The 13,926-nt window shown below is 42.6% G+C and overlaps 1 protein-coding gene across 1 annotated transcript in view; it reads left to right on the top strand.

Annotated features, from left to right (window-relative positions):
* Positions 1–13,926, top strand: part of LOC115076365 (zinc finger protein 239-like) — a 42,110-nt gene that overhangs the window by 2,248 nt on the left and 25,936 nt on the right. The window contains exon 2 of the mRNA XM_029577716.1: positions 3,406–3,550. The gene's annotated coding sequence lies outside the window, so the exon portion shown is untranslated. The remainder of the gene's footprint in view (positions 1–3,405; positions 3,551–13,926) is intronic.

Raw genomic sequence — 13,926 nt, 5'->3', positions numbered from 1 at the left:
AACTGGACTACTGTAACTCCCTCCTACTCGGCCTTCCCGCCTCTACCATTAAACCACTCCAGATTCTACGAAACTCCATGGCCAGAGTCATAACTAATACCCGTAAAACGGAACATATCATCCCTATCTTAAAGGACCTACATTGGCTGCCCATCTCCTTCCGCTCACAATACAAAACTCTTACCATTCTTCATTGTTCATTACATAAATTCAATCATACCTGGCTAGATGAAATGCCTCGCTTCCGCGCCACTGACGGCCCCCCAAGAAGTGCCCTTGCAGGCACCCTACAAACACCTTCCCTTAAGTCTGCGCATCTGTCCCTCACCAGAGAAAGGGCCTTCTCCATCGCTGGTACCTCCCTCTGGAATTCCCTCCCCATGTCCTCCGTCTAGAGCCATCCCTGCACAAATTTTAAAAAGGAGTCCAAACATGGCTCTTCAAGCAGGCCTATCCTGATACAACCCAAACGTAGACTTTCTCCCTGTACTGTACTTCCATAATGGCCTCCTTCCCATCCGCCCGCCCCACCTCTCACCCACGCTCCCTCCCACTATTAGCTCCCCCATAACCTCCCTCCCTTATCTCAGCCTTTCCTCTCCTTATATTTATGCACCTTGTGAACAGCCTTAACATACGAACTCCATAGATAAAGATAGCGATTTATAGGGTGTACATAGTTCCTCTTTGTATTCACCACTACCTGGTATATATTGATACATAAGATGTATATAGTTCCTTTTTTGCATTTTTGCACTCGCTACTATCTGGTACATAGTTCCTGTGTACCCAGTTTACTGATTTCTATCTCCTTCCTTTTGCTTCCACCCTTTTCCTTTCCCTTTTCTCCCTTACCTGCCTAATCCCCCCTGCCTTCGTTTTATTGTATTTTCCTCCTTTCAGTTCAATGTAAACCGGCATGATGTGCCTTATGAATGTCGGTAAAGAAAAGCCTATAAATAAATAAATAAATAAATAAATAAATGGGAAAACAGGTATAAAAAAAAAAAAGGGAAAGAAACCTCTCTCTCTCTGCACCATAACATTCCTAACATTATTACACTGTATGGCTACCTTGAGATTATCAGATAAAACCACCCCAAGATCACGCCTTTCGTGCACATCTGTACCTCAGTCCCCCTCCTTGCCTGATCAAGTACATCTCTGTTGGATTTCTACACTCTGACCACATGACTCTACATCTCTTTGTATTAAATCATGTCAAATTCTTGACACCTCCAAGTTTTCTTGGATCACACCTCATTTTTGCTATACCATTTTTGTATCATTTTTCCTCCCAACACCTCTGCAACATCACACATGAATTTGTAAGGGCTCCTCTTCTTAACTTAAAGACAAATCCATTTCCCCAAATGGAATGTTCAATCAAAACAATCCTGTGCATCCCTCTGGTTTATCAAGAAGTGGGTCCATCCAGTTGGGGTGGTGTGGGAACCTTGGAGAGGTTACCAGGTTAAGAACATAAGAACATAAGAAAATGCCATACTGGGTCAGACCAAGGGTCCATCAAGCCCAGCATCCTGTTTCCAACAGTGGCCAATCCAGGCCATAAGAACCTGGCAAGTACCCAAAAACTAAGTCTATTCCATGTAACCATTGCTAATGGCAGTGGCTATTCTCTAAGTGAACTTAATAGCAGGTAATGACAAAGCTATACCTGCTATTAAGTGAACTTAATAGCAGGTATAGCAGGTTCAAGGAGAGAACAGAGCGAAAGAGAGCTGCTGGTCGGAAGCTAAGACAAGAGTAACTCCCTGGCTTTACCACTGTTCCACGGGAATCAGAAGGACATTAGTGAAGCTTTAAACTTCTCCCCCCTTGCCGCTAAAGCAGAACTCTCCAGTGCAGATTCACCAATGTCATAATGCCTCTGTATCGCTCCATGGTGAGACCACACCTTGAATGCTGTCTACAATTCTGGTCGCCGCATCTCAAAAAAGATATAGTTGTGATGGAGAAGGTACAGAGAAGGGTGACCAAAATGATAAAGGGGATGGAACAGCTCCCCTATGAGGAAAGGCTAAAGAGGTTAGGATTTTCAGCTTGGAGAAGAGACGGCTGAGGGGGGATATGATAGAGGTGTTTAAAATCATGAGAGGTCTAGAACGGGTAGATGTGAATCTGTTATTTTACTCTTTCGGATAATAGAAGGACTAGGGGCATTCCATGAAGTTAGCATGTGGCACATTTAAAACTAATCAGAGAAGTTCTTTTTCACTCATCTAAACACTGGAATTTGTTGCCAGAGGATGTGGTTAGTGCAGTTAGTGTAGCTGGGTTTAAAAATAGATTGGATAAGTTCTTGGAGGAGAAGTCCATTACCTGCTATTAATTAAGTTGACTTAGAAAATAGCCACTGCTATTACTAGCAACAGTAACATGGGATAGGCTTAGTTTTTGGGTACTTGCCAGGTTCTTATGGCCTGGATTGGCCACTGTTGGAGATAGGATGCTGGGCTTGATGGACCCTTGGTCTGACCCAGTATGGCATGTTCTTAACTGCAGGACAAATTCCTTGGAGTGGTGGCTAGAGATGGGCCATGTGATTAGAGAAATGTTTATGCTTTGACCTAAACAAACTACCAACATGATGTTTACATGGGAAAAGTAATAACATCACTAGAGAACAGGACAAGTTGCCAAATAGCAGCACGCATCAGGAACCTTTTGAATGGGTGAGTGCTCTACTCCTGGGGTAAGATGAGCTGGGGAAGCAGTTAGTAAGAAATTTTAAATAACATAAATAACTAGTACCCTCAGAAGCTGAGAGGTTAGAGAAGGCAACGGCTGGGCAAAAGTCTGTACCCTCAGAGGAACAACAGAAAAGGGAAGAGAGGAGTGGAAATAGTTGACTACATTTGTTTCTGTCTTCGATGCAACGCTCTTCCACAGAGACACATAAGTACAAGTTCTTGGGAACCCAAAGCTGCTGTGAACTGGTGTTTTGTGAAGGAAAAAATGTGACTAGTCTCCCCCGAAGAGAAAAGTTTCCCCTACTTTAAAGAAACCTGATTTTTTTTTTTATTATTATTATTTTAGAGACCACTTTTTCCACTCTTCTTCTCTGCAAATTCCAGCTCCCTCAATAGAAACTTGCAGTGATTTCCTCACCTCATTCTGCAACAGAATCTCTCAGATCCTTCCCTCCTTGGGAAGATTTCTCCTACCATTTTTGTACTCCTCCAGGGAAGAGCCTCTCATCTTCCTTCCAAAACCCCAGAACTCCTCTTCTCAAACCTGAGGGATAGACTGGCTTACACCAAGACCTAACTTTAGAATCCCCATCAAAGATAATGACTGGAGCTGGATTATGTTGTAGTCATTTTTTTCAGTTAATTGATGTGTTTTTGGGGAGGTATTGATAAAAGCTTTATTTTGTTCCAGATGTTATGTCTTCGAGGTTCTTTGAAGTATGCGCAGCTACCAGAGAGCAGTCCCTGGCCTGTGCATTGTATGCAATGGAGGTGACTCACTCCATGACCAGCCTGAATTGTAGTGACCTTCCTCCATCTCATCTTTTTAAGGCCAGGTATGGCATGAGACCTGCTTGTCAGAGGCTTCAGGTGTGCCTGCAGATCTTATATAACTTCATTATGGCTACTAAGCTCAGTCAGTCCCTGAAGATTACCTTTCCTTTCCACAGGATGCAATGGCACAGCGGCCTGTACCCTCTTCTCTGCCTTGTTCCCCCCCACCACAACCACTGCTCCTCAGCTGGCTTTCCTGCTTGTTCTTCTTCTGGCCCAGGAACCCTTAAGCTTCCATGTTGTATTCCAAAGCTTTTTCCTTGTTCTAGGTCAAGCTTTTATGGCAGCCTCAGTTGGTAAAGAGGGTGTAACTTTTTCTGTATTAAAAAATCAGTTTTGATACTTCTGCACCATAAAGCAAGTTTTCTTACTTATAAACACGAGTTCTCTGTAGACAGAGCAATGTCATTCGATGGCGCCGACATGCACCCCCCTCGCTGAGCTCTGTGACGACTTTGCCTTGTGAGCCCATCATTCTCTTCCAGGGCTAAAGCTTTAGCGAGGTAATCAACTCTGCAGGGAGGCAGCCATGGTAAGTTTCCTTACCTGTTTTACAGGTAAGGAAACTTGCTTTCTCCATCAACAAGCAGGCATGAGCTGCTTAGGGCTGCAGTGCGGAAACACTTATTTAAAGATAAGTGGAGAGCGGACTGCTGGATGAAGTGGCTGGGCACTTGCGCAGAGCTCCGTGTGCAAAGTTACTGTCCCCACAGCACATGCTATCCGGACATTAGTTGGTTGTGAGTGTGCACAGATGATCAAGGAGAAGCTGTGCAAATGTCTTCAATGGAAATGGCACCGAGAGGAGCCACAGAAGTCACCATGACTCTTATTTAACGAGTCTGAAACCTAAGCATTTTGCTTCTTGAAATGGACTATAATAATTGATCAGTGGTGTTGGGATCCTGTTAGTCCTCTACTAATACTGGATAAGGAATATCCCATGCAGTGTGGAGAGAGGCAGATTGGTAGTTTGGGTTGCAGCTCCGCCATGTGACAGCTAGCAATAGAACTGTCCTCAGGGTTTTCTAGAGAGATCACCATTTTGCCCTCCTGGATCCTTTTTGCTTTCAAGGAGGCAGCAAGTCCTAAGCTTTAAGTCTTAACTTTGGAGACTTTTTTGTTTTGGATGAGAGTTTCTTTCCACCCTCTCATGCCACATTTAACTTATTTGAGTTTGGAGTGCTAAATCCTTTTGGACTCAATTTACGCTGTTTTGAGTTTCTCTTCTAACCAATGGAAGAGGTTCCCTTCCTGCAAATGGAGCCTGAGTACCCAGATCCAAGGAGAGGATCTTGTAAGAGGAAGAGGAGAAAGGGGAGAGAAAGAGAGGGGATGGACACATCCATGGCCCCTGAATATCTACTGAAGATTGGGATAAAACACAGAAACAGAAAAATGATGGCAGAAAAGGACCAAATGGTCCATCCGGTCTGCCCAGCAAGCTTATGGTAGTATCTGCCGCACCGTGCAGGTTACCCCCATGCTTATCGGTTTCCCAGACCATAAAAGTCAGGGCCCTCATTGGCTGCTGTTTGAATCCAATTCCCCGTAATGCCTTACCGTTGAAGCAGAGAGCAATGTTGGAGTTGCATCAAAGTATCAGTCTTATTGGTTAAGGAGTAGAAGGTTTCAGCCTTGATACCACAGGAGGAGGTAGGAGATAAAATACTAAACACTTTAAAGTACACCTTTGATACTTCAAACTACTTTGGGAAGGAAGTGCCACACTTGCCCTATATTCCAATGGGAGGGAAGAAATTAAATAACTAAATGAACTAAATTGGAATAACATCTGAATTTGAGAAAGACTGTAAGAAGTCACAAACTTACTAAGAGGACTTGTATAATCCGGAAAATGAAATACTCAGTTGTAAAGACATTAAACTATCATTGCACCTTATCAGTAAAAGAGAAATGTTGGAACCACCAATACCTTCTCATGTGTCTCATTGAGTAATGACTTTGCTATTATCAGTGCTGTGTGCAGGACACTTAAGTATGAGAAAAGTAAAGAGCAATGTGAGGCTCTTGAAAGCAAACTCCCCTCGCAGGAAACCCTGGAAATAAATCTAATGGAAAATTAAGTGTCCAATTAAACAGAAATGTGAGATGTGGCCTCAGTAACTGTTATCCAGGTTCAAGCATCACAGGGGTTACAGTGAACACTGTACACTAAAAAAACTGAACAATGGTAAATGATTATATTGGTGTAATATATCAGATTGCTCCCTCGAATTTTATGGGGGTTTCATATATACTTTTTGACACGATTTAGCACATTATGTGATACCAATATAATTTCTTCAAAAATGTTATACAATAATTTGTAATGTTTGAAGCAGAGACGTTGACAGACCTACTAGCAATGTGGCTTTTGTGAAGGGGAGAAACACTTTTTTTTTCTTGACGTATGTCCATCTTGGCTCCTATGAAGTGAATGATTTGAGACGGAATCAGGTTTAACTTGACAAAGTTGACCAGGGACTGGAGGAGCCATTGGTCTTTGTGTGGTAATTGAGAAGTCTTGAAGGTGATGGACCCATCACCAGCCAATTGTCTAGGTATGGGAATACACAGACTCCATGCTGACAAAACCATGTCACCATTTCCGCAAGGCATTTTGGGAATATTTTGGGGCAGATGAGAAGTATTTTGCATTGATAGTGCCCCTCCTTCACCACAAACTTGAGGAACCTCCAATGGACAAGATGGATGGGGATGCACACCTAAGCGTCTTTCAAATCCAGGACATACATTCAATCGCTTGGCTGAATGAAGGGGAGAGAGTTCATTTTGAATTATTCCTCACAGGTCCAGAATAGTGACTCCACCTCCAGTTGCAGTAATGCAGATTTGAGAAGGGTCAGAGCGGAAGGCTGATATCTTTGGGGTTTGAAGGAGGATGAGAGAAGCCTCAGGACCAGCCATACAGAGCTACTCCAGGAGAAAGGATTGAACCCTTCCTCCCACTGGAGGAGATGGAAGCCTCAAAGTCATCAAAAACTGGTGCCCAGCTTGGGCTGTGTCTGCTGAGCCTTGGGTTACCACCTTTCCCACTGATGATCTCAGCTATTGCAGAATGAGCTTGATGACACCAAAATGAGGGGAATGCATGCCTCTGAAAGAATTAATGTTTGTTTATGTTTATTAAGGATTTTTTTTAGTCGTCAATATTGAAGCACATAGCAACATACAATAAGACATTCATAAAATATCCACAATAATCAAGATAAAACACAAAATAAAATGACTCAATGTCAAAATAAAACATACAGTTAGATCATACAACACCTACATTAATCAAAATAAAACAAAATAGCCACTTGCAGCAGAACAAAACACTAAGGGGCAGATTTTAAAAGGCCTGCGCGCGCCTATTTTGCATAGGCCGCCGGCGCGCGTAAAGCCCCGGGGCTTTCGAAAAGGGGCGGGAGGGGGTGTGTCCGGGGGCGTTCCCGAAACGACGTGGCGTTTCGGGGGCGGGCCCGGGGGCGTGGCGCCGGCCCGGGGCCGTGGTCGAGGCCTCCGGACCAGCCCCCGGGACCAGAGGACGGAGCGGGGCTGCCAGCCGATGCGCGCAAAGTTACGCCTGCTGAAAGCAGGCGTAACTTTGCCGACAAAGGTAGGGGGGGTTAGATAGGGCCAGGGGGGTGGGTTAGGTAGGGGAAGGTGGGGGGAGGGCGAAGGAAAGTTCCCTCCAAAATCGGAGAGGCCTCGGAGGGAACAGGCAGCGCGCGCTGGGCTCGGTGCGCACAGGTTGCACAAATGTGCACCCCCTTGTGCGCGCCGACCCCGGATTTTATAAGATACGCGCGTATCTTATAAAATCCAGCGTACTTTTTAAAGATATACCCCTAAAGTTGCCAGGAGCAAATGAAGTTTCACCATACCTAGCAATCTTAAGTCAACCAAAATAAAAAGATCTTTAGCATTGCCTTAAACATCTTAACACAGGTTATTAATCAAATGTTTTCAGGTAATGAATTCCACAACTGATAAGGTTTGTTCTCTGGACTCTGCCAGGCGCACCTATTGCATTGAAGGGACATCCAAAAGAACCTGCTGAGAAGAGCAGAGAGCACGGGTAGGGTTGTAGATTTTCAACATCACGTTAACCCAAGGAACCAAAGCAAAATCTTGTATGTGGCCGACCCTTCAATTAGCCACTAGATCCCTTACCCTCAGGACTATAACAACTTAGTGGGATTTTCCAATCCTTTTCAGTCTCTCCAATGAGCTGACTGTGATAGGCTATCCCAAGGGCATAAGGGGGAGCTAAAGGTATAGAAAGCATGGTCATTTTGGTTTGGCTCTGAAAGAATTAGGAGCTATTTTTCCTTTCACCCTGCTGAGTTTGGGCCTACTAACCAACTTGGTATTTTTCCTGCGTTCAGAGGAGATTTCTCATCAGTACACTTCCTATCTGAGAGGGTCTGCCTCATTTTTGGAAAAGAGAGAGATTTTGGTCAGGTTTTTCATTAGTTTTTCTCGATCTGAGGTATAGCCTGTATCCTTTGAAGAGGGGAAACTCCCCAATCCAGAGTGCAGAGGCTGGAAACCTGTGAGCTACTCCTCTACTCTTTAGAGGAAGCAAAGCAGTGACAGCACTACCCAGTGTGGGATTTTTGGATTTTGAGCAATTTGGATTTTTCCCCTTTTTTGTTAGCTTGGAGGATTTTTTTTCCCACCCCTCCTCACAGAATTGGAGTTAAGAGACAGAGAATTTTGTTCAAGACTGGAAACATCTCACTTCTACTCCTGAGAAGTCACATAGAGTGGAAAGAAAGTTTGGGATTGAAACATCAAGATCTGGAGACTCCCCACTGGATCTCCACCCCAAAGGGACCAGGACACAGGCTGTGGGCGAGAGACAGAACTTTGGACGCAGGATCTTTACGTGCTTTGGGGTTTCCCCCTTAGGATTTCTCCATCTGACTGGGCTGTTTGTACCATGATGAAGAAACAGTGGCAAGTTCCCCCCTCGGGACTTGGAGAGAAGGGTAGTTCAAATGTACAGTTTCATTTGTGGAAAATATGTGGGACATTGATGGCTTGGAAATAATTAGTACATTTTATTTGAACACCCAGTCTGTGTCCAGCCTGTCTGTCCCTGAGGAAAATACAATACCAGAGAAATTTACACACTTAAGGAGAAACACTCCATCACTTGGGCCGAGAAGGATTTCCTCCCCCTCCCCCCATAGCAAGAACTCCTTCCCTGGGATCTGCAGAGAGAAGGGATAGGATAAAGAGAGAAGCCCCAACTAAATAATACATTTATGGCCCTAGGGGAAACTGCACTCCCCCCCCCCAGTTTATGACCAAGAAGGGCACAAAGGAATGAAAAACTGAATACCATCAGCATAAAATCGGTATCCCGCACAGAGTTGAGCAAACAATTTACAAATGGGATGTTGCAATTTACATATAGATGTTGCTGATCCCTGGGGGACACCGGTTAAAATGCCAGAAAAATGGGTGTGGGATAGGAGCCAGGTGACAGTAATTGTAAGGTGGATTGATGTTCTTTAACCTTTGATTAAAGTTGTTTATGATCTTTGATACCGTAGATCATAAATAACTGTTGTGTCGGCTAAAACAAATAGGTATCGAGGTATTGTGCTGCTCTGGTTTGAATCATTTTTAACAAGCGGGCAGTATCAAGTTGAGTATAAAGGGAACTGTTCTAGCTGGAGACATACAGTGTTGTCTCTGGGATACCCCAAGGATCGGCATTCTTAACTATTATTGTTCATATTTTATGCACCCGTTATATCGTGAAAGGGTTAGGTGTACTTTATTTTTCATATGCTGATGGTATGAGAAGAGGCTGTGTTTGACTACCTTTCTTAAACTTTGTATGCAAGAGGTTAAAACTTGGTTTACTGCAAACAATCTGATGTTGAATGTTACGAAAACGTCTTTGCTCTGGATAGGAAAACAGCAGCTTAATCAGCGGATCAATAGTCTAACATTTATAGGTGAAACCTTGAATTTAGTAGGAGAAGCCAGGAATACAGGTGTAACTCTCAATTCACAGGTGAGTTTTAAACCTCTCTGAGACAGTTGGGTAAAAAGCATTTTTTAAATTTACGATGCTGATGCCTTTAAAATATTTACTAACTGAAAGTCTTTTTAGGTCCATTTTACAAACACTTATATTTAATCAACTTGATTATTATAATAGCTTAGTTGTTGGCATTCCCCAAGCAAGCATTAGAGCACTACAACTAATACAACATACTGCTGCACGAATTTTAATGGGTCTAAAGTGTTATGATCATATCAGTCCAGCTTTGTGCCAATTATATTGGTTGCCTGTGAAATGGCCCATACAATTCAAAGTTTCAGCTATTGTGTTTAAATTAATAAATTTGGAAGATCCCTGCTCTCTTGTAGATAAATGAGAGAAATATATTCTGGCAAGGCAGTTGAGATCTGATTCAGAAAATTTGCCGATTCCCTCTGTGCGGGAATACAGATTATAAAATCCGTACTAGAGTTTTTTTCATATATTGCACCTGTGCTATGGAATGCACTTCCAGCTGAGATACGCTGGGAACGAGATTTGAAATCTTTTAGAAAGCAATTGAAGACTTTTGTTTATATTGCTAAAGCATTCCATTAAATTTAATTTCTTTATAATGTGATTTTATTGATATGTGTTTTGTTCATGGCTTTAATATGATTTATGAATGTATCGTAAACCATGGACCATTTTTTTGGGGAATCAGCAGTATATAAGATTATGTAAATAAAGGAATAAAAAATATAAATAAAGGAATGTAATCAGTGCCATCATTTCTTGAACATTGTCCCCTTTATAGGGCACATGTGCAAGTTGTTCATGCACATCTTCTCGGATGCCACTTGCTCACAACCACATGGCAGCTAAGATCCTGGCCACAGTATCAAAGACTTCATAAGTGGAACAGATAAGGTGCTTTTTACATTCCTCCACCTCCTGCACTGCTTTGCAAAAGTCTGTCTGTTCAGCATCTATTGAATCCATCAAGGGCTTCAGTTTCTGCATGCATTCGTGGAGATACTGCAACATGCTGAAATCTGAGCATTCAGCATGGATCCCCGAAAATGTTTTTTTCAAAATGCTCCAACACCTTTTGGCCTTTACTCGGTAGTTGTGATCACCTCATGGAATGTTTAAAGTTGGACAATCCCAAACCCTGGGGAAGCTTGGACCCTATATTTTAAATCCAGCTTCTGGGTGACTGGCAGGCACAATGTCAGCATCTGCTATATGCCTTTCTGGAGGTCCTTGTGGAGCTTTTGCACTGGGATAGCTGCAGAATTCGTTGAAAGCTAAAGAAACTGAAGAAGGCCGAAGATCTCCATTCTTGGGTCCTTTTCCTTCCTGAGAATATCTCCATCAGCTGATCTAAGAACCTGGAGTAACATAGATCCTCTGGAGAAGAATGTTGGAGCAAATCTAGCAGGGATAGAAAGGAATACCTGTAGAACCTTCCACTTCCTCCACCACGACTCCACAGATGATGAGGGCAATCAAGGAGGTGAATTCCACTGATCTGAAGGGGAAATATCTGGTAAGAACTCACAATGGGTCCCTTCACCACTTCCAACTTGTGAGGGGACTCCCCTGGAGGAGAAGAAATCACTACTGCATGGTGATTACTCCCTCCCAACTCTGGAAGCTCTTTTAGGGAGGTACACATCGGCATGAAACTTTGAGCTTGTGGGAAGATAATTTTAGGCAAGCTAGCTAGATCTTCAGAAGACTCTGTCCTTCGTATAGAAAACTATGATTCAGAACAGGCTCTAATATAATAAGTATGAATCAATATATTGCATATAATTTAAGTACAAAGATTGTATAAAGGCATGACACTGTCACTGTTTGTTCCCTGCATTGCTGAGACATTCTGGCAACAATGTGCTGATAAAGAGCTGGGATGGCCCCAAGGAACATCTGGTATCTCTGGGGACATCAAAGACTAAAACATTTGGTTTTTCTTATCACCTGAGATTGAATGCTAAAGACTAGTACCCATACCAATGAGCTGATAAGTTAAACAGTTGGTATCTTATACCAAATGGGAGATCAAAAGACTGGTACTGAAATGCCTTCCTGGGTAAAAGTGCAAATTGAAGCACAGAGGGATATGTAACATATAGCATTTGCTTATTTAGTTGGATGAGCTGAAAGGAACAGATAGCAAACAGTTGGTTCTTTTTCAGAGTCCCTGGGCCCGCGAGTCTTCCAGATTTCTATGAACACTGGCTTATATGAGGAGGATGTATAAGGGAGGTGTTCTTTTTTAATATTCTATCTTTATTTGTCTGTCTCCTATTTACCTGTATTGATTTATGTACAGCTGTGATACTGTATTCAATTTTGATATTACTTTGCTGATTTATTATCCATATATTTAATCTAATTTAGTAAACTAAGTTTTTTGCTTTACCAGATTGTGTGTAGAGTGTTCTATGACATAATATAAAATATTCCCCCACATGGCCACCACACTCAGAGCTGGCCCTCTGTCAGAAAATTTCCATCATCTTGGACAGCAGAGGTTCTGATTCCCCTCTCTGATATCCAGGGATTCACTCACTCTGACAGCTAGGCTCTTACAGGTTGTGAGACCTTCTGTGCAGGAGTTGGAGACATCCTTTTCAGAAAACCAGATTGGTTCATTGTCATTAAGGGCGGCTTGTACTACTATGGAGGGATTCTTTGCTGTAGCTACTAACCCTGCTAAAGCTGCAGCTGTCTCTAAGGCAGTACCAGTTGCAAAGACTCTTCCCATAGGACAGTGCCTTGGACCATGGATGGTGCACTGATGCACTGTGGGATAAAGATGAGGAAGATGGAGGCTAAGCGGTGAGAAAGATTGCCTATTCACTATCTGGAGATGAGGTGAGCTTACCTGGCCTTATGGACTGTTTGAAAGTATCTTGCCTGCTTGAATTCCTCGACTGACTTCATCCACCTGAGACGCAGGAGGGCTTTAAAAACGCCCTTCCTACGGCGTGCAGCCGTTGCTGGGCGTGCGGCTTTGTCTCGCTTGGTAGATCTGTTTTCTTCTTTTCTTTGAAAAAGTGATCAAGAAAGAATTCATAGAGTTTATTGTATTCTCATCGCAGCCTCCACTGGTTGATCCAGAAATTCAGATAAGCTAGAAGAGTGGGGGAAACAAAGTTAATTGACTGGAATGCCCCATACTAAGCGCAAGGGCAGGGTTCGAGCCGAGGGCTCGACAGCTCAGACTCCTGTCCCTGTGCAGTCTAAAATAGATGGGTTTTTTACCCCGGCATATACATATTTCCAGGAAGCTTGTCCGCTGCATAGCCTGTTGAGGAGCACATACAGGCCATGCTGGACACTCAAACATCATTAAGCCCTGGAGCTCCTGAGATTCCATCCCATCCCTGCAGTGGACAGCCAATGCAATCAGATGCAATCAACCGTCGGAAGTCGGTGAGTGGATAGCTATCTGTTGAGGTGATTGCTGAGGACAGTACTGCTGAAAGCTTATCTAATGGTGGCAAGGGTATGTTATCCCAACAGCGAGAGCTAGACGCACCTGAACGTGAAGTTCTGTCACCAATATATAAGACTTCGACACCTTTGGGGAAAAAGGATTGGACAGTGTTAACCCTGAAAGGGCAAGAACATTGTCCTGGAACCAATGTAGGAACACATACTTCAACTTTAGGTTCAGTAGGAAAACATGAGATAACACTTGAGAGTATTTGGCAAGCATTAGTTTCTCTAGAAACTTCAATTAGTAATTTATCAGTTATAATGTCTCAGACACAACAACATGTCCAACAGATTGATCCTATAGTAGAAAACCATACAAGTAAGATAAATGAGTTAGAAAAACAAGTAACCCAGATTCAGAATGTTCAAAGTAAAGTTGTTCAAGGAGAATTTATAAATTCTAGAAAATTAGAGAATATAGAAAATGAGTTAAGATTTAAGAATTGTGAATTTCCCTTATCCTACCGATAGATCAACTTACAAAATATTTAAATGAGGTGTTGATGATACCCCATGAAGGAATGCCTCCAATAGCTAAAATATATTTTCTGAATGAAAATAAGAAAGGGAAGGCTAAAACTCAGACTAGTTCTAATGTTCAGATGGGAGAAATAGGTAACATCACAGATTTAATTGAGCTGCCCTCGGAAGAACAGTTAGAATTTAGAGGTACCTTATTAATCTCTTGTATCTTTCCTTCAGATTGAGATTTAATATTGAGACAATTTTTTTCAGAATAGATTAAAAAGTTATATGGGTGAGAAAGTCTGGATATATCCGGATATAACAAGAGCAACTCAACTCCGTAGGAAAATGTTTTTAATGATGTGTCAGGAAGCTAGAAATATGGGA

The sequence above is a fragment of the Rhinatrema bivittatum genome, chromosome 14 (genome assembly GCF_901001135.1).
Source record: "Rhinatrema bivittatum chromosome 14, aRhiBiv1.1, whole genome shotgun sequence".
In the NCBI taxonomy this organism is placed as follows: Eukaryota; Metazoa; Chordata; class Amphibia; order Gymnophiona; family Rhinatrematidae; genus Rhinatrema; species Rhinatrema bivittatum.
The sequence above is the reverse complement of the archived record's forward strand: the minus strand, read 5'-3'. Positions and strand labels throughout refer to the sequence as shown.